This window comes from Cryptotermes secundus, unplaced genomic scaffold (assembly GCF_002891405.2).
Source record: "Cryptotermes secundus unplaced genomic scaffold, Csec_1.0 scaffold986, whole genome shotgun sequence".
NCBI lineage: Eukaryota > Metazoa > Arthropoda > Insecta > Blattodea > Kalotermitidae > Cryptotermes > Cryptotermes secundus.
In genome coordinates, this window is record NW_019735574.1 from 38022 (window position 1) to 60195 (window position 22174).

Below are 22174 nucleotides of genomic sequence, written 5' to 3' on the forward strand. Positions count from 1 at the left end.
ACGAACCGCATAGAGGAAGGCGCGTCCAGAAATTCTTCTGTTATTGTGTGTGTACTCGTTGCTGTGGTGACGTATCTACCGAGCCGTTGCCTATCAATGATAAAGGGATTCACATACAGGGGCGCGGTCCCACTTTGTGCCAGGAAAGCGTTCCTGAATACCTCGCATAACTCAATACAAGTTTTATCATAGAAATAAATGTAAAGTAAAGGGTTGCGTTCTCGGGATGCATAAATTTAAAACCATTCTAGTATAGCATGACATTTTATTAATTAATATCGTCTTCATTTTTATTGAATTATTACATTTATTATATTATTATTATATTTGGGGTGAATTTACAATTGTTTTAAACTTCGCGCATAAAGTGAAATCCTGTTAATATTTTTTTTACATCACACTACTTTAAATTCGCATAAAATGCGACTGCATTATGCCGTTGAGATGGGTTCAGGTGTCAAGATACACGTACCAAGTTCCATAAAGACTGGTTCAGCCATTAGAATGTTGATGGGGGAGGTATACAGACACACACAGCCAGCATGGTGATCTCATAAGTATACTTTAATTTTTTCGAAATTAGGAACCCAGACTGGGGCACGCGACGGCCTAGTTGATTGAGGCACTGTACTGCAATCCGGAAGGCAGCGGGTTCGATTCCCGATGAGGCCATTTGATATTTTAATGTACCTAATCCTTCCAGCCCTGGGGTTGAGTCAACCACTACTAGAAATGAGTACCAGGAATCTTCTTGTGGGTAAAGGGCGGCCGGCGCGTAAGGCTGACAACCTCACCCCCATCTGTGAACCGATTGTATAAAAAATGTGGGGGCCTCGACCTGTCACATCCCTATGGGCCTCCACGGCATGTTACAGGGATAACTGTACTTTCTTACCTTGGAAAGTAGACTAAAAATCATAACCAATTTTTATCAAACTGCGTCGAGCCTCATCTGTTCTAAGGCGCGAGAAACCGTTTGATATACCCATGCCCTGTTATTAAACTTTGAAAGCTGTTCTCATCTATTTCAAAACAAATCTATTGTTATGGCTTGTATATTACTGTACAGATATTTTATGATCTTAAAAATAAAAATCATCGCTGGACGTTAACCTCAACAAACCCCAGCTATAGCTAGGATACCTAGCACGGATCAACAAATTAGCTTATAGAATGCACTGTATTCTGATTGCTGATCACGTACTATAAATAAAAAAAATAAAATAAAAATAAAGCGACAACTTCTTAGGGAACCTCCTGTGCATTCTTCAGTTACCGGGCAGCTGGCTAGAACTCGGTCTGTCCGCAAGATCCTGAGAAGGGCCATATCGACCAGATTTTAACAGTTTTCCTGTGTTTTCAAACAAGTTTCCACATTCCTGCCGTCACCCTGAGTCAGAGTCATCAAAATCAAACGGCAAGCTCTGGTTTCCTCCAAATTATGCCATTCAGTTAATCATAAAAACAAAAATTCTGCGGTCCTTGCCCACAGTGATTCACATAACTTATACTGTCTAAAGTGGTTCAACAAATTCGTTCATGAACACCCAGGCTATTGAGTATTGCTCATGTCCTGGGTAAATTCCATCCTTGGAACTGAGTTACCGGGCCGCTGCTTTTGTACCCCCCCCCCCTCCAATTTTCTCACTCATTCATGCTAAGCTTGAATGTTGTCTTATTTCTATGTTTCAGTAGTCCTTGGTTCAGTTCAAGGTGCATGTTTATCGTCTTGCTATGTTTATTTCCTGGATTATTTAAAAATTCCTAATAAGTTGATGCGTTTCATGGTTGACTGTCAGGTACTCAGTGACACAGTTTCAGCTGCAGTGGTTGCATAGCATCCAGAAGACTGTGGCTTATTTCAGCGAGCCCAGATCACGTGTAGCCAGCCAGACATCATGAGAACAGAATGACTAAACCGAGTGTGGAACGAAAAGAGGAAAATGTGTTGTAGAAGGGAAGTGTTAACAGCTCTAGTGAGATGTGGAGGAGGTGGATTCACGTGACCTCTTTCCGTGTGGCAGATGTCCGTCCCATTTCTGGAACTGGCAGACTGATCTGTGCCACAGTGCTAACTCTGCCTGTTTCCTTGAAATCCTCGTCAGCTTTGCCGGCGACAGACATTTCCTCTTACCCTTGTTACTAAGACGGAAGTTGGTTCTTTACTCGAGCCTAACATCAGCACCATTTGCTGCTTTTTATGTTGTTTCTTATGAATTGCGCAAGTTACGAAGTGTCGAATGAGGAACGTAACAGCAACTTTCCCAAACCTGTGGTCCGCGAACTTTTGTGGTTGGTCTGTGAAGGTTTCTATTGTATCTGTATGTGTTTCCTTTCTCTTGGATAGCGTCTTGTTTGTTATTTTCAACAGATATTCTTTTTTTCTAGCAGTATCTCATCGTAGTTGGCAATTTAATCGCATATTATAACATAACTAAATAAATATTGTGACATATATATCCACTGCTAAGTAACGGGCCAATAAACACTCGTTCTTGACAACAGAAGACTGTTCGCATATATCCATTGCTAGGTAACGGGCCAATAAACACACATTTTTGACAACAGAATACGGTATTTTAAGTGATGTCCGACCCAAGTCTATATAACGAGAGGCCAACAATAACTGGCGGTTGAGTCGAGCTCTTCAAGGGAGGCTGAGAAGAGATGGCGCTATGGTCGAGTTAAGTTAGGGATTCAGCTGTGGAGTATGATGACCAGCGGACAACGGAAGCGGAAGAATCTCCACTGCTAAGCCTCGTTGCCAGGAAACGTCTAGTGAAGACACGGTAGAGGAATAGCCATTGTGGAGAGCGGTTTCCAAGTAAAGACTAGTGGAAACAGACTGAAAACACTTAGTGTTCAGTGATTTGTCATGTGCAATTCAGCAATACTGTTATAGTTATTTGTAGTTACGCCATGTGAGTGATCAGTAAATCTATTCACCAATCCAAATCCCGTCTTAAAGTCACTAATAAACGTGACAATATGCAATCAAGTAAATATTTATGTTAAAACTTAAGTACCCTATGTAGGTAAATGCAGTGATCGGCAGGCCAGTAGAAAATGTTCAAACGATACGTGGAATACAGTAGTTTGGGAAACGCTTTGAATAAGGATGTGTAATGAAATTGTCGTGGTGTATACTAAAGTACTATCCCAGAAGGGTGGCGCATCTCAGATCAGTGAAGTAACCGCTTCTACACCGAGGTTCAATTCCCGGCAGGAGTATGGATTTTCCTGTTCTAAACCACGCCCAGACCAGCATCCTGCCCAGTGTGACTTTCTCGAGTACGGGCTGAAAGCAACTGTAACCATCTACTAGCGCGGTACAGCATGTGTAGAACTTTTATCTCGTTTTAGTGTCCTCGTGGCATTATATACATAGAGACAACAGAAAAAGAGATATTTTTGCATTATTTTGGAACGTTTACTCAATTTTATTAATCTCGAAAATTGTAAGACTTAGGAGGAAAGTGGGCCGCGTCATAGCTCAAGCAGTTAGTCGCTGGCTTTCCATCGCGGCGGCCCGGGTTCGATCCCGGGTCTAGTCAAGTGGGATTTGTGGTGAACAAAGTGGCGCTGGGGCAGGTTTTCTCCGAGTATTTCGTTTTCCCCTGCCAATCTTCATTCCACCAATTGCTCCACAATCACCCTCACCTATCATCTGGTGCTGGTACAATAGGCCAGAAGTGGCCGCAGTACAAGGGACTTAATCCCACCCCACTAGCAATAAAAAAGAGGAGGAAAGTGTACTGCGCAATAAACTCACATTGCCTTCTTTGTACAGCTTAAGTTCCAAATGTTTCTCTCTCCTATAAATGTTTAGTTTCTTACACCCGATCAAGAAATGCGTTTAGATCTTCATGCGAAATGTTCGCTGTTTTTGTACGACAGTTTTAGCCAGAATTGTAACGTGCATTTAAATTTCGGTGAAACTTCACAATATCAGGTTTGATCAAAACCTATCCAGCGTTGTGCTGCTTCATAGATGCGGTCCGACGGTGGGACATACAGGCAGATATGGGCAAGATAACAATTTCCAGGAATAGGCGCATATCTGAAAGAACGTGTTGGAGATTTTGGATTTCATGTTCTCGTTACGGTGGCTACGAAGAGTACGTTGTGTAGTTCGCAGAGGTCCCGACTGTACGGCGGTACAACCCGCAAGACTATATAGTCTTTACGAACCGGAGAATTGAAATATAACGTAATTCATTAATAGACACAAGCATCGCTACTAACAAGGTCCTCAGCTCGAGTCTCGAAACAGGCATCAAGCTGCCGAAGTAATGATAAGGATTTGTACGGTTGTGTTCTGGAGGTTCCAGTTCGATCTCCGCCATGTTATGGGCTTATCTAACTTACTGTTCCGTGATCTTGCTCAGTTGCTTCTGGCGAATGTGGGAATCATGTCTTGAAATAGGCAACGACCATCTATTTCCAAATTCGTACCTACTGCCTCTTTGTCTCGTCGATGCTATATGTTCTTGGTAACTGAAACGACGACGTCTGATTGCGCCTACTTTACCGCGTAGATGCAAGGATCGGCGAGGCAGATTGTCCTAATTCAGGTGCTAGTGTTCTCACTCAGGATTCCTAGCTGAAAGCAGGGACGGTATTGAGAAACAAATGTCGACCATTTCTTCCTGAATCCGTCGAATCTATATTTTATAAACTAAACAGACTCTTCACCTGATACAACGTGACTCACACAATGAACAGATGCCACAACAGTGAATTCAAATGTTGATCGTGACATCGGTAATTCTGACTAACTTTTTCAAGGTTTCCTTCAGTTCAGCCTTGTAAATCCCATGACTTTTCTTTCAGTAGGTGATGATCAGTCCCTTCCTTGCTTTTTTTGTTCTCTAAAATAACTAAAACCTTAAATTACTCATTACAAATTTGACTGTGTAACCCCGTAAAATCCACTTATTTTACGTAACCAAAAGATTCAGCACCCCTTTTTATAAAAACCCCTTATTATACCACATCGTGACCCATTTGAGCTCACTTTACTTCTTAACTTTCATTTTAACTCCATAGTATCCCCCCACCTCAGCTGCTGTCTTCCATTGAGATTTTCAGAACAAAATTTTTGTGTATACTTCTGATATCTCTCATGCTTTCTACATGTCTCGGTCATTTTGCCATCATTGCTTTAATCAACCTAACAGTGCATGGGAGGGTGCACGTGGTGGCGTAGTTGGTTGAGGCACTATAATACAAGCCGGAAGGTCGAGGGATCGAATCCCGATGAGGTGGATTTTTTCAATTTACCTAATCCTTCCAGCCGCATTATGGCCCAGGGGTCGACTCAGCCTCTAACAGAAATGAGTACCAGGAATATTCTTGGGGGTAAAGCGTGGCAGGCGCGTAAGGCTGACAATCTTACCGCAATCTATTAGCCGATTGTCTAGAAAATGTGGGAGCCTCAACGTCTCACAACCCTATGGGCCTCCACGGCCTATTACAGGGATACCTTTACTTTTTTTTAACAGAGCATGGGATTCATATAATGTCCCATGCAGTTTAAAACTTGAGACGAACCTTTTCTGTATTCGAAACAGTTCATATCAGAGAGGTTTCGAAGGGGCACGGATATTTGTTCCACATTACAGACCATTTGGAACTATCTTTATAAGAATCGACGCTTCGGCATAAATATTTTCACGTATATATATATATAAGAACTTCAGTATCAAGGCCGCATGTGAAATTTATTGTGACGTTAATAAGTTGAATCGGCATTAGCGAAACGAGTTAAAATTCGATCTCCCTTATCTTGATTTCCATGTAAGTAGTGGGAGCGGTAAGAGCTACATAACTGCACTCAATTTATTGCGTCTTACTTTCCGAGTTGCGAAATAGGGATCTCCATTTCATGACTTCATGTCTAAAACGAATAATGAAATAACATAACACATTTAAAATTTCTTGCTGAAGTGCTCTAAATTGACTGTTCCACCAGTGGATTCTAAGAATAGGTTACATCATGACACATGTCCTTCGCTTAGGATCTGCTGAATGTCGCCGTTGTTACTTTGTGCTCTCTGTAACCGAGGCACATTAGTGGCTAGCCGACGTACTGAGAATCTTTGGCATGTGGGCGGAAGTGTTTGAAGTCTGACTAGCACTGCTGCTTCAAAGAGCTGATCGTAAACAAGTAGTTACACTGAGAAGCGAAGGAGATGATGCTACTTATGGGGCTGAATTGCGTGATATTTTTACATGTGTACGCACTACTTGTGTAGTTCACCTGTCTTCCCTCTGCAGTTAATATCTCTAGGCCAGGCATGTCCAACGCGTCGGTCGCGGGATGATTTTTGGTCGATCTCATACACCTATAAGGAAATTATACGTGAAAAGCATGTAAATTCACTTGTAATATAATATGATTATGTTCAGATTTTGAATGGAAATCTGTACTTTCAATGTATGTTGCTTTTACAACAAACATAATGTGTCGTGTTATTTTTACCAATATTTTTGCTTAAACCGAGGTACGAACATAGGAGGGGGTGGTAGATCATTGGCAGTTTTGACACTAAAAGTTGATGACAACCTGTTTGAAGCTGTGCATGCCTGCTCTAAGGCAAAGATTAAAGTCCTTTGATTCTTTTAATTGAAAGTAAAACGTACCATAACGAGAAAGTCAAGCATTTTCTGCTTAATGAACAATAATGAATGAATTTAGCTAGTAAAGTGAAAACGTGTTCTAGTAGTTCGTGACGAACTGTTTGTGACTGTTGACGGGTTTTGGATTGGAAGATTTGATTTATTGACACTCGTAACTACAAGCAATACGGTGCTATCGCTGATCTACACACTTTACAGTTCACCGTTACACGTATAAGCAACGGATTTCAATTCAGGAATTATATCACTCTTACTGTAACTGCAGCGCACTTCGCACAGCCTAATTGCCATTTCTTCTCACTCATCTTCGACTGCCGTCTCTCTCAGTTCTTCTCATTATATAGCCTCCAGACGGACCTAGAGAACACCGTTAATTCTTGTATGCTAACCTTTTCCACCGAAATTTGTTTGCATCGCCCAGCAAAGGGTTGTTTACCAAGAATCTGCTGCCATAACAACGGCATTGTCACGTTGTTTTGTTTCCGAGGGAACGTGTTTACAGAGTCGTTGCCAAACAACGGACGTCTACTCTGACTCCATTATTCCGGCTTCCGGGCGTCATGTTATGATAAGTTAATGAGTGATTATCAATCGTCACTATGTTCGGAGATAGAAAATATCTCTGCCAATTGGGCACAACTGAGTACTTTCTTTGTCTGAGGATGGAAATGGAGTCCAGCTTCCGAAAATAGAATAGGACAATGGATGTCAAAAAAGTGAATCATCATAGCGAAGTGAAATTTTGTTGAGAATCCTAAGCATAGTCCATTGATAACATGGATCCTATTTCAGGATAATGGTAGCGTTCAGAAGCAGGCTCTATCATTAGTGTTGGAGAGCCTTACTCTCTTGACTTTCAAAGCAAAATGGTTACCCAGAATTCCCTACCTATATTCACAGTACGTAGTTCTGTGTGAACATTTGTTTAGGCAGAAAAGAAAGTTCTCTTGTTATGGAACCCGAAAATGCTTTACCGTGTTCACAATAACCCGTTGCTGTTCCTATCCACAGCTGAGTGTAACTTGTCCGAAACCTCAACCACTGTTTCTTTTAAGATCCAGTTTAGTGTTGTTCTCTTATACACTCTTAATTCTCTGAATTGATCTATTTCCTTCAGACTTCTCGATTAAAATTTTGTATGCATTTCTCATTTACCTGCTTTCTACACGTCACACATATTTAATTCCCCTTGTTCGATTTTCCTAATAAATTGTTATGAAGAGTAAAAATTATGAAACTTTTCATTCTATACTTTCTGTAGGACCCCATTATTTCTCCTTTCTGCCTTTCCTGCTTCTACCCCCCCCCCTTCCGATCGTTTGTCTTCATTTCTCCCGTTCGTCCTGCACTTCATAAGAAACGACGCAGTGGTAGCTTAATTTATGAGCACCGGTCCCTTGTTTTGAAAGGTTGCGTTATAATATTGTGTAATCTGATTTTTCGAAACAGTATTCCTCAGCACATACTGGAGTGTGGGATGCATATAAATAAGGAGAAATCTCCCATGTCTCAGCCGAAAGGGAAATTACTCGACCGTCAATCCAGCTATCCAACCGGCCGGCCTCCAGAACTCGTATACCAGGAGAGTAGCCCCTCTGAATACAAATGATCCTCGGCGATTATTCTGTAATCTTAAAATTATGTCGGCATCTCCTATTCTAAATACGGCTTACCATATTTGTGCTTGTTTTTGTGCACAGTGCTCAAAGACTAGGAATTCATTCGTGATGACGGAATGAAATTGATACAGACAATTCTTGAATGCGAAAAATATAAAGGGATATATAGGGCCTTTCACAGATGGGGTAATTTGCATGTTCCTTTCCTTAGTATGTAACTTCTATCGGATATTTCCACTTGTGGAGAGTAATTTAATATGCTGAGGAATGAATTAATGAGCTGCCTGTAGGGATTAATTACTGCTTTAATCACAGTTCAGAATATGACGGGCTTTTGTGAAAATTGAGATGAAAACCGAGGAACCATTAGAAGGAATTCACAGCAATCCCTCGTCATCCGTAGTTTTAGAGGCCTTATATTTCAAGTATGTGCAGTCCTCCATTTGCATCCAGTTTTTCCAACCATAATATTTGGTGTACGCACGTTTCCGCTTTTTTATATGTTTACACAACAAAATATCGCTTACTTCCACAACCTTAAATCTAAATATTCTACAGGCTTGGATGCAGTGCCACTCGAAACCAGTTTGTAATTTCCAGATGACCATGTAGATGCATCTTCTTGTGGCGCTGTGCATTTTGTGAATACATTTATTATGCAATTTTGTACGTGTTCAGTGAAGCTTTGGAAGAGTTATTATCCCGTGCCAGCTTGTTTTTTCGGTACTCCTTCAAAGTCCTCTTCCCCTGTCTTACTAAAGTAAAAAAGTAAAGCTATCCCTGTACCAGGCCGTGAAGGCCCATAGCGATGTGATACGTTGAGGGTCCCACATTTTCTAGACAATCGGCTCACAGATGGCGGTAAGGTTGTCAGCCTTACGCGCCGGTCGCGCTTTACTCCCCAAGAAAATTATTTAATTAATTCCTGGTACTCATTTCTGCTGAAGGATGAGTCGAACCCAGGGCCATAGTGTGGCCGGAAGGATTAGGTCAATTGAAAAAAATCCAGTGACTTGAACCCGCGACCTTCCGGCTTGTAGCATAGTGCCTCAACCAACTACGCTACCGCGTGCACATATCAGTAAAGATTAGTTCACTCCGAGGATATATCGACTTCAGTAGGCTACAGACCATCAAGTGAGGCTAAGAATTATAACAAAATTAAAAGAATTATTCTGGCCCCATTTTGATATGTTACGTGAACATTTTCTATGGGAATAAACGCACCCATATTGAGTTTTGTACAGAGGAATTCAGAGTTTGGCGAAAGCCTTGCCGCTGAGTTAATCTGCACGGTAAATATGAAGTGGTAAAATGATTACGAATTTCTCTTTGGCAGAAATATTAAGATGTAATATCGTCTCCTTAATATGGTCCATATTCCTTATTTTTAAATTTATTTTCATAGATAATTTAACCACGATTTCAGTATAGAGACTATATAGCGTAGGTAGGAAGGAATGGTATGGATTGGATCGATCTGGCTCAGGATAGGGACCAGTGGAGGGCTCTTGTGAACACGGTAATTAACCTTCGGGTTCCATAAAATGCTGGGAAGTTGTTGAGTAGCCGCACAAGTGTCAGGTTCTCAAGAAGGGCTCAGCTCCATGAGTGAGTGAGCGACTACATGGAGGCGGTTGGTGGACTGGACTAGGAGGGAAGCAATCGTGACTTATTCATGTATTTGCCTAGAGGAGCTAACGAAAATCATGAAAACCTGTCATGAGAGCAGATGTTCCGGCCGATAGTCGAGTCCAGCACTTCTAGACCAGCATGCTGGCTCTTTCTCTTTTCCTGTATTACAGAAAAAGCATGATCCTCCCCACTTAAGTCATTTATCGACCAGTCGAAGCTTCAACCGATCTGACATCCGAAAAAGTGTAATTTTTGTCAGTTGATTATGAGGATGAATGTATGAATCTTTCTGAAAGAAGACTTCATGTCCTTGGAAGTGCGGTGAATAGCGATATTCATCTGAAACATGTATTGGTATCTATGGATGTTCTGTTTTGTACTGTGCCCGGCAACTCCGCTGGTAATTAAGTAACAAAATTATCTGCGATCGCAGTAAAAGTTTCGGAGATGACGTTGCTGTTTTATGAGATATAAGTTGTCGTGGACTCGAAGTTGCGTCGTCCCAAGAGCGAGAGATAGGACCCGCCGCGGTCACAACGCACCAGTACCTAAGTGCTGTGGGACTCCTGAGGAATCTGCATAATACGACGCAAATAGTCGGCCATTACTTCCTGTGCGAACTGCCTTGTTCGCGTTTTTCTGACTTTTCCGAAATTAATTCTCTCACTTAGTTCGTCTGTCCATAAGGAGTTGTAGTTGAGTGGACTTTGAAGTTGTTGGCAGCCAAAATGAAATTGCTGGCAACCAAAAATATAGAAAACTGCACAATGAAGAACTTCGTAATGTCTTGGGGTAAAAGGTAAAAAGGTAAAGTTATCCCTGTACTTAACTAATTAAACACTACGCCATGAAAACGTATGGGGGAGTGGATGTATAGATCCACATTTTCTTGACCTCGGCACTAGCTGGAGATGAGCGGTCAGCTTCACACCCCTGCCGCTTTACTCGTGGAAAAAGCGCCCCCGGTACCCAATGGATAGTAGGCTTGGTGGACCCTAGAGCCGGTCTGGACGATTGTAGAAGTGAAAATTCTTGACCATACCGGGACTCGAACTCCCACCCCTCGGTCGTCCAACCCATAACCAGTCGCTATACCGACTACTCCATCCCGGCTCCTTCCAGAGCTTAAGATGAAAGGAAATTTTAATTACATTCAGTATTTAAGAGAATATAATTAAACGTTTGTCAAACTGCACAAAGGTCTGACAAAAGCGTGCAGAAGAATAAGAAGAAAGTATATAAATATTCGGTTCAAGCTGAATATAAAATAGTGTGTATAAGGACCAACGAGGTCTTGAAGAACAACAGTGACTAAAGATTGCGCGAAATGGAGAATAAAATACAGTCAGCTCAATAAACGTGTCTAAACCTTAAAATAGTAAAGCGTGGAAATGAAGAGACGACTAGAAAGACTGTATATTAGCCGGCTAATGAATAAAACAGTAACAGTGCGATAACAAATATCTCTTAGTATAAGAATAAAATGGGTTCCATTAAATAGACGTCTCCACTAGGCAACGGACTTAACGCTTACCCCCCCACCAGGAAGACCCTACTTCCCTGAACCTTTGACGCTGCTTTATGAAGTCTTCCCGCCAGCTTCTTGTCCCTACATGTACGTCCCTAGTGGGAGGATTTTTATGAGAAATATAGAGTGGTCACTTCTAGGAAACGTAGCTGTGAAGTCTCATAGACACTGCTGCAGTTTTATGGAGTGAAAGCTGCCTACCATTGTCACAGATCTTCGCGGTCGGGTGAGTAGCGCTCCTGTTTCACGCTGGAGATATTCTGGGTTCAGATCTTGGCCGGGTGACCGCACATTTTGAATGAAGTTCGTAGTTCTGTTAGTGCCGCCAAGCAAACGCTGGTAGAGTGCCCCAATTAAGCCCCGACCACTTCTTTACAATCCTATTTAATTCATGATTTAGTACTATTCGAGTATATATTGTCTAAGGTACTGAGAGGAAATCTGCAGAAAGTTTCATAACGAGGAGCTTCATAACTTGTACTCTCCGCCAGATATAATTAGAATGAACAAGTGAAGAAGGACGAGATGGGTAGGGCACGTAGCAAGCCTGGGGACGTAGAGGAATGCGTATAAGTTTTTGGTGATAAAGCCAGAACGAACGGGACCGAAAGAGCCGCGCCATAGCTCAAGCGGTTAGTCGCTGGCTTCCCATAGCGGCGGCCCGGGTTGAGCCCGGGTCTGGTCCTGTGGGATGTGTGGTGAACAAAGTGGCGCTGGGGCAGGTTTTCTCCGAGTACTTCGGTTTCCCTTGCCAATTTTAATTCCAACAATTGCTCCACAGTCACCATCTGTCACCCGGGGCTGGTACAACAGGCCAGTAGTGGCCGCAGTACCAAGTGGACTCAGTCTCACCCCACTAAGAATAACAAAAAGGGGCCCGAAAGAAGACCTAGACATGTGGGATGATAATATTAAAATTAATCTTAGAGTAATAGAATAAGGTGGCATGGACTGGATTAATCTGACCCAAGATAAGGACCAGTGAAGAGCTATTTTGAACATGGTAATCAACCATCGTGTTCCATAAAATGCTGAGAATTTCTCAAGTAGCTGAGAGACAGCTTCTGAAGGAGGACTCAGCTCTATGGAGAGAGAGTTATAAAAGCGGCCTCCGTAGTCTAGGGGTAACGTTCCCACCTCATGACTCAAGGTACGCGGGTTCAAACCCAGCGGAGGTCGTGGAATTTTTAAGGGCGGAAAAATTCAGGGAACAAGTCCTCCGGGAGGGACTTTAAGCCGTGGGTCCCGTGTCGTAGATTTCCGGCACGTAAAAGAACCTCATGTCTCTAGGAGACCTCTGAGCAAAATTAGGCAACATTTCCCGCCCAAGTAGTTTCCAATTCCTCCGGTAGATGGGGGAAGCATTAGGTACCACTGCCAGAGGAGGGGGGGCCTCTCTGACAGAAAGGAACTAACTATTAGATACCACTGCCAGAGGAGGTTGGAACCTCGCTGGCAGAAAGGGGCTGATAGTAAGCACCAGTACCGGTAGGGTATGGAGACAGTAGAAATTAAAGGGGGACGCACAATGGACCACTAACCGGTCTAAGTGCATGGGGAAACCCACCCCCTCAATACGGAATACGGAATAGAGTTATAGAAGTTTCGTTAAATAAGTTATAAACAAAATACTACTGGTCGCAATAAGCCCATTCTAATATTCAGACATATTCAAACTGGTCTTTCCATCTACTTCTGGGTTTTACGGTGGCTGTCCGTCCTTCGGAATTATATAAGCATGTAATACAGCCGTTATCATAAATGTAGTAGAATACAGGGCGTTTAGCTAAAGAAACTAACCCATTACATAGTCGCAATCTCGTACAATAAATCCGAGTTCCAGTGAGTGTATCAGAGACTTGGTTAAGTGCTCTTATCGTTGTAACATAAATCAGCCGGTCTCTTGCCCCTCTCCGCGCATAGCACATGTAAGCACGGCGCATGCGCCAATATACACGTAGATCCGATCTGACATAACATTTCGGTTCTGCGTCTGGGGACAGGATTTGCCTGCGGTGACCTGACCTCACGTGATACAATACATACTCATTCTAAGGGAAGAGAAAGCATACAGACCCACATACTTACACACATACATGCAGCGTATGTTATCTTGCAAGTTTTAGTTTTGCCAGTACAGCTGCTCAGACGTTAACGCTGGATTAGTACATGTAAAGTTCCGCCTATTCGCCATCTCATGCAAATTAGCTTGAGTCACAGTTTCCTACTTTTACTAATTTATTTAAAGATTTATCTTCAAATGTATACTTTATACAGCATGGCCGCTTTCAAGCGGATATCACTAATACTTATTGGAGAATCCTGGGTTCAGATCCCAACCCGGAGACCAACTATCATGACTGAGGATTTTAGTGGTTTTTCTCGGCCCCTCCAGTTAAATTCTAGGATAAAAAGGTGGAAAATTAAAATTATTTCTGTACTTAATTATATAATTAGGCACCTCGCCATGAAGACGTGTGGGTGAGTGGAGGTATAGCTCCACCAATCTTTACCTCGGCTCTAGATGGAGGTGAGTAGTCACCTTCAAGTCAGCTTCATGGCTCTGCTGCTTTATCCTCGGAAAAAGAGCCAACAGTACCCATTGGATAGGAGGCTGGGTGGACCCAGAGCTGGTCTGGATCTTACGGAGAAGAGAGAAACTGCTACCCCTGCCGGAAATCCGACTCCAGTCCTCTGTAGTACCTCAAATTAACACAAGACGCTTCAGTCAGTATTCTTTCCGACGTTATATTCTCCGATCACCCTACTACTAGACACTACGTAATCTGAGCTACGGGCAGTGTTGCTAAATAAGCCATAGAGAGAATGAATTGACGTAACGCTAACGCTCTTGAAACGTATTCGGGAAGAATTCGGTTCGAATTGCGGCTGGGACACTGACCGTCTCCATAATTTTCGTGGTTTTCCTCAGTCTCTCGAGGCAAGTACCGAGATATTGCCTCAGTCAGATCACGACTCTTCCGCCTCACTGTATTTACAGCAACCACTGAGCTCTATAATGTTAATATAGGCTGTAGCACTGTCGCGATTCAAACCCGGGACCTTCCAAATACAAGTACATATATTGTACTGGGACTAAGACTGATGCCTTCGGTAAGATATATTGCTTATGATAATGATGACACCGCGAAGACTTTATTTGAACTATAGTACACTGAAATGACTTGTTGGAATTTTTATAGTGGCCGTCCTAAAGTCCACTCTGTCTCGAGTGTCTGAGGAGCTCTCTGTCATAGCTATAAGTCACTCTGCCTCTATTATTTTTATTTCGTCTCTTCTTTAACTCTACTCTCTGTTTATAGAAGTGTCTGTTCTTTTTCAACCGGTAAAGCACTAAAATTCCTTTTCGGTTATTCAACCCGTAAGGGCTGTTTCTAATGACCTCATATTTACATATTTCAATTACACCCTCAGGCTGGCCCATACGTCGCGAAGCGAAATATCAGATATAACAGCGCTGTGCCTTCTACAAGAACAACTGGAGTGGAAGATTACTTTAAGCATTACGAAGAAGTAATGTTGTCATTCTGATGAGTACAGAGCCGTTCCCAGAACAGTGCTCGCTATAAATTTGGACGGAAAGCGATGCTATACAAAGGTCAGGTCTAATTTGTTGAGGAACATAGACTGAGGGTGTTTGAGAACAGGGTGTTGAGGAGAATATTTGGACCAAAGAGAGATGAAATCACAGGAGGTTGGAGAAAACTGCATAATGAGGAGCTTCATAACTTGTACTCTTCTCCAAGTATAATTAGAATGATCAAGTCAAGGAGGATGAGGTGGGCAGGTCATGTAGCACGAATGAGGGAGACGCGGAATGCGTATAGGATATTGGTGAGAAAACCAGAAGGAAAGAGACTACAGGGAAGACCAAGGTGTAGGTGGGTGAACAATATTAAAATGGATCTTAGAGAGATAGGATGGGATGGTATGGATTGGATAAATCTGGCTCAGGATAGGGACCAGTGGAGGGCTCTTGTGAACACGGTGATGAACCTTCGGGTTCCATAAAATGCTGGGAAATTCTTGAGTAGCTGCAGAATTGGCGGCTCCTCTAGAAGGGCTCACCTCCATGAGTAAGTAAGTAAGTAAGTAAGTAAGGATCAACACGAGGGAAGTGAAGAAGTTTGAGATCGCGGTCGGCGCTAATGAGAATATGGGACCCGAAGATGGTGAAGTAACAGGAAGATTCGGAAACTTGCATCAAGAGGAGCTTCATAATTTGTAAAAACCGATTAACGAATAGAGGAAGGTGAGATGGGTTGTAATGAACATTGGGGATATCTGAAATGGACTCAGAATTATGTTCGGAATTCTCAGAAAGAAAGAGAACTCTTGTTAAGCCCTAGGGATAAGTGGGGAAGCCATATTAAAATAGACCTTACAGAAATATTATGTGAGGATATGTACTGGATCTATCTCGCTTAGAACAGGGACACGTGACGGGATCGTCTCGACAGGGTAATGTACAGGCAGGTTCCATAAAACGACGGGATTTCTCTTTTTAATGAGTGAATATTATTTTCTCAAGGATGTCTCTGTTTCATGAACATAGAGATCTGGGGTGGTACGAGTGTACATGCATTCGAAAGGTCACTGAATTGACTCTCAGAAACGTAATCCTAACAGTGGTTTGCGGGTTTAATTCAACCCTCCAGACATATCCATGTGCTTAACACGTACGTAGCAATGTAATTGCTTTGAATAATTGTGGGTTGCTGAACTCCAGAGAGATGACACTATCATATATGTACGTCACACACTGAGTAACTGGCTGACATTAATAGCTAGTTCCAGTTTTAGTTTTTTGAGTGTGGGGTGAGACTGATTTCACTTGGTACGTCGGCCACTAACTGGCCTATTGTACCGGCCCCGTATGAGTGATGATGATGATGAATGTGGAGCAGTTGATGCAATGAGAATTTGCAAGGGAAACCGAAGTACTCGGAGAAAACCTGCTCAGTGTCGCTTTGTCTACCACAAATCCCACATGACGTTACCTGGACTCGAAGTCGGGCCGCCGCGGTGGGAAGCAGGCGACTAACCGCCTAAGCTATACACTAACAGAGAAGAAAATGAACGAATAGGAGAAGGTGCACATAGACGGCAGAAAGTGGAACCCATTGTCAGATCTACACAGTGCAACAGGATGCTGCAATACAACATTAGATATTACTTATTTACTTTAAAAATTGACGTCCTTAAAAAGAGGTTACAGTTTTATTCAGTAATGAACAATCATGGCCGGTCACGGTAGCCGAGCGGTCTAAGGCATGTACTGTCTTCGCTCGCTTGGAAACCGGGATCGTGGGTTCGAATCCCACTCAGGGCATGGATGTTTAGTTTGTGTGTGTGCGTTTTTCTGTGTCTGTGTATAGGCAGAGGCCTTGCGACGAGCTGATCACCCGCCCAAGGAGTCCTACCGAATGTGTAAGTTCTAGAAAAACCGAAGTGAGCGGAGAAGTTCATGAAGGTAGGCCTAGGCCCACTGGGGCTGTAGTGCCAAGGGGAGGGGGGAGAATTAACCATCATAGTCTGACATTATGGACGACAGAAATTATAAGAACACTGAGCAGAGATACAAAAGTGAAAGATAATGCACTGTTTTGTGTCTGTATCCAGTACATAAAACTGAGATGCGTTTCGAAACGTCTGTCTGTATTTGGAATAAGTATATCGGAATAAATTTAAAAGTTACTGTTATTTTTATGTTGTCATATCATTTTTGACTAGCGTTGTCGGAAGTTACGTAATTCTGGTCGGGCTGTGCGTCGCGTAATACGACGTTTAGGTTGCTGTTCTCAAGCGTTCAATATCTCAAGCTGCTGATATCGGAGGTTATTGACTGTCAACATTTGCGTCGAAGGTTTACTTCCGCCCAGCTGCTGTAAGCCTTAATAAAGAAGTTATTATTTCTTACCGACATTCTCTTCTTCAGCGTATCAACAAATCTGTATGGGTTAAACTAGAACCCGAAGCAAATATTAGATAACACTTGATAAACAACTTCGAACAAGGGTGAATGAATGTAGAAGGTAAAGCTAACCCTGTAACAAGCTGTGAAAGCTCATAGGGTTGTTGAAACGTCGATGTTCCCACATTTTCCAGACAATCGGCTCACAGCAGTGAGGTTGCCAGGTTTACGCTGCGACCACCCTTAACCCCGAAGAAGATTCTTGGTACTAATTTTTGTTAGTGGTTCAGTCGACCCCAGGGCCATAGTGAGCCTGGAAGAATTAGGTCAATTGAAAAATTTGATGACCTCATGGGGAATCGAACCTGCAACCTTCCGGCTTTTAGCATAGTGGAGGTTTGTGGTTAGGTGGGTAGGGTAAAGTAAATTGCTGCTGGCCTCGCCAGCACAGTCAATCTTGGTTCCGGACCCCACGCGACCCATGACCATATTTTTCTGTCTCACGACACTAAGTCGTGGAGCTACTTCTCCTCTGCCGAGGTTTGTGGTTAGGTCCGTACTTGGACCGAAGTACTCTCTACAGAAAGATCTCGCAGTACCTGTTTGATTCTGAGCCAGGACCCAAGGTGTGAGACCAAAGTGTGCAACAGAGTAGGAATCACTTCATATTTTTCCACCTGAAGACGGAAATATAATCCATTACCGAAACGTTATGGTTTTATACAAACAACTATTATGATGGACAAATTACAAAAAGGTACAGTTAAACAGTGCTAAACACTTATCTGTGTACTAATTTTTGGCAGCGTATGTACCACCTTTCTGTACATTTTCTGAGTCACACAGAAAGCTCTGATTTTTTAGTATGATGTTTAGCTTTGTAATGTATGGCACGATTATGTAATCTTTGCCATATGTCGTGAGAAATGCCTTGAAGATGTCAGTAAACAGTTGGTTCATATCTGTGGTACATGTTTTATTTCTTTAAAGTTTTATTAATATGGCTTGCAGACTTTATGAGAACAAGCGTCAGCACGGGAACTTAGGCACACTGTCTACATGAGAGACAATTTCAAACACGCAGAGCTCCTACTAAAATAAGTTCCACCGCCCGCCTGTCTGTCAGCACGCATATAAGATTTCGAGAACTGCTGGACGGACGTTCGTAACATCTGATACTGGAAAGTTCTAATGTGGAGGCGAGCTAGAACACCTCCAGCGTAGCCCTGCGAGTCGCAGAAGGCGAAGAAAAAGATAAAAATTACCTAAGAATTTAATTGGGTTACCCTGTCACTGAAGGACATCAATACAGGGACCTGGTCCTCCAGTTTGGGGGTTGGACGTAAAGCTGACGACTCTTAGACCCAACAGAATAGGGTGTCTCCCCCCTCACATGAAGACGAAAACAAACCCAGTTTTCGAAACGTTTTGTTTCCTTAGACCCAACAGAGCAGATGCCTCCCCCCCCCCTTCACCTGAAGACGAAAACATATCCAGTTGTTCTCTACTATTTAGAATATCGGACGATGGACAAAGTTCGGAAACCCAATAATTCTGAGTGTTATGCACTATCGTCAGAACCCTTTAGTATCTAAGTAGAAATAAAGTAGCAAGAAAAAATGAGAATAAAGAACAGAAGGAAATAAACGAGAAATCGAAGATAGTAAGAAAAGTTTGAGAATGGATGATGACAGTATGAAAGTACATAAAGATGTTACAAGAAAGTGAAAGGAGGTCGTTAAGAGAGGAAGTCAATTTGGAAATTTAGAAGAAACAGTGAATGGTATGTGTCACGTGGCAAGTGGGGGAGCCAGATCACTGAGCTACCATGTCGATCGCAAGGACGACGGGCCGTTAGTAACTAACAAAACATATTCATCTTCACATCCACCCTTCTTCGGGTGTCTTTTATCAAGCTGGTTAGCCCGAGGGTATCACCGTGCGAGGAAACCGCAGGAACGTAACAGACTCGCATTGTGAAGGTCTCCCGTTCGAATTCCGACCAAAAACCACGGGATAACGTAGTCGGTATAGCTACTAGCTACGGGCTGAATGGCCGTGCCATAGCTCAAGCGGTTAGTTGTTGGCTTCCCACCGCGGCGGCCCGAGTTCGATCCCGGGTCAGGTTAAGTGAGATTTGTGGTGGACAAAGTGGCGCGGGGGCGGGTTTTCTGCAAGTACTTCGGTTTCCCCTGTCAATCTTCATTCCACCATCATCCATAATCATAATCACCCGGGGCAGGCTACAATACGCCAATCAGTGGCCGCCGTGCCGAGTGGACCCAGTTGGACTCCACCCCCCACTAAGCGAATTTTAGAAATATTGGCTGGACGACCAAGAGGTCGGAGTTCGAGTCCCGGTAAGGTCAAGAATTTTCTCCACGTCGTACAAACCGGCTCGAGGGTCCACCCAACCTCCTATTCAATGGGTAACGGCGGCCCTTTCCCCGGGGATAAAGCGGCCGGGGCATGAAACTGACCATTCATCTTCAACTAGAGCCGAGGTCAAGAAAATGTGGATCTATACACCCACCCCCCATAAGCTCTCATGGTGTAGTGCTTAATTAGTTAAGCACAGGGACAACTTTACCTTTTCTACAAGCTGTCTTATCCGATGCGTGGTTGCAAAAGTCATTTAAATGAAAACCACAAATGTAAAATTTCACAAACAACAAGGGCAATCTTACAATGTAATTACCATTAGTTGGCAACACTGCACTCATTCCTGGACATGAGAAGTTGAAGCCATTTTTACTCCGCTGTCTTGGCTTGTTTATCTGACAAGAAATTACGTCCTCTTAGTGACCAGCAAAGCTGATACTCAACGGAGGAAAACCTGATGAATAAGCCAACATTCTGTGACAAATTTCATCAGATTTTATCCCTTCTGTAATTCAAAATCGGAAATGCTGATGGCATCTATACCTTGGTGCGTGACTGCAAGGGTGTCGTCATCTACAATATTGCCTGCTCCCAGACAGCACCGCCAAATGGTGCCACGTGCACGCTCAGGATTCTCAACAGACTGCGATCAATAGCCTGACAACAAGATTATCGCCAGTCTTTGCATAATCTGAATTTTACGAAGGTTTTGAAGTTTTCATATGAAAGACTTTTCATATTTTTCAGCATTTACTGGCTGGAGCAAGTTTCGTTGCTGTTGTTACGGTGGAATAGCCAATAATTTCTGTAGTTTTAAATATATGTAAAGAAAAAAGTAAAGCTATCCCTGTAATAGGCCGTACAGGTCCATAGAGTTGTCAGATGTTGAGGTTCCCACAGTTTCTAGACAGTCGGCTCATAGATGGCGATAAGGTTGTCAGCCTTACGCGCCGGCCGCTCTTTCCCCCTCATGAAGATTCCTGGTATTCATTTTTGTTAGAGGCTTAGGCGGCCCGAGGGCCATAGTGCGGCTGGAAGGATTAGGTCAATCGAAAAATCCAATGACTTCATCGAGAATCGAACCCGCGACCTTACGGTTAGTAGCATAGTTCCTCAACCAACTACGCTACAGCGTGCCCCATTTAAATGTATAATCCTCTATATATTTTATTATCGGAATTTACTATATTTAATTATATATATAAATTGCTATATTTACAGACCACATGCGCCATACGACAATACGCAATCCATTACAAACACATGCTTTAAAAAAAATCCAATAATGCAAAAACAAGTGGAATGATCACATCTCAAGAATGTATTATTCAGTAATGAACTAAAACTTTAGAATCTCCAACGAAACGGACGAATTAGAAGACGTTAGGCAGGTAGACTCTGAGACGGAAGGAGCTTCAAAAAGCCTACCTTAAAATAGGCCACCATAACTAAACTTTCATTGAATGTAATCGTTTTGTGTTTTCTCATAATTCAGTAACCCTGAGGATGGAATCACAAATGACTGTGACTGATAAGTTATTAATGATTCGTGTCCTACCTTACATATTATTTTCTGGATGTACAGGGTAAAGCCACGAGGAACCTCATCCAGAATTCCTGGAATCCAAACCTATCAAACACAAATCTGTTCACTCACGTGAAACGCGCTATGCTTACGTGTTCAGGTGTTACAGACGAATCTCCTTCAAGGCCGAATTCATTCTGTTTAGAAATAAACATTATTTAACCCACAGGAACTGGCATATCTGTGTGGTGGATCTCAGAGGCAGTGCGTTTACTAATCCTTTATCCGGACACGTAAATCATTCGGGTTTCTCTGCTTTTTCTTCCAAACTGATCAGGCCGGTATTCTCTGTGTGCAGATGCCGACGGTAGAGCAGCATAAACTGTTCGCTCCATTCCCATAAATCCTCCGTAATGGACGTGGTGGAGTGCTAATTAACAAGAATGCCTTAGCTGACGGCAATTGTAGCCAGCGTTCAGGTTCTCCAAAGGGGGCGGGGGGCTGCATCTTGCCCTAAACTCTTCAGTGGAATGTAAAGAGTAACGTACAGGTAATCCGGGAGGCTCTAGACCTTCATTCGGGAAGTAAGGGCTCGAGATTTAGCCTACTTCCCTTATTTTAGGGGGAAGAAAAGCGTGCTTATAAGATTACCAAGCTATCTGTGTGTCTCCTCTATCAATTTTGAATACCTGAACCAGTCTTTATGGAACTTGGTATGTATAAAATGGCGCCTTAGCACATATCAATGGCGTACTTCATAAATCCCTTCCATCGGTCTGTGTGTCTACATATGTATCCTCCTTAAGGCCGCGCCATAGCTCAAGCGATTAGTCGCTGTCTTCCAACCTCGGCGGCCCAGGTTTAAACCCTGGTCTGATCAAGTGGGATTTGTGGTGGACAAAGTGGCG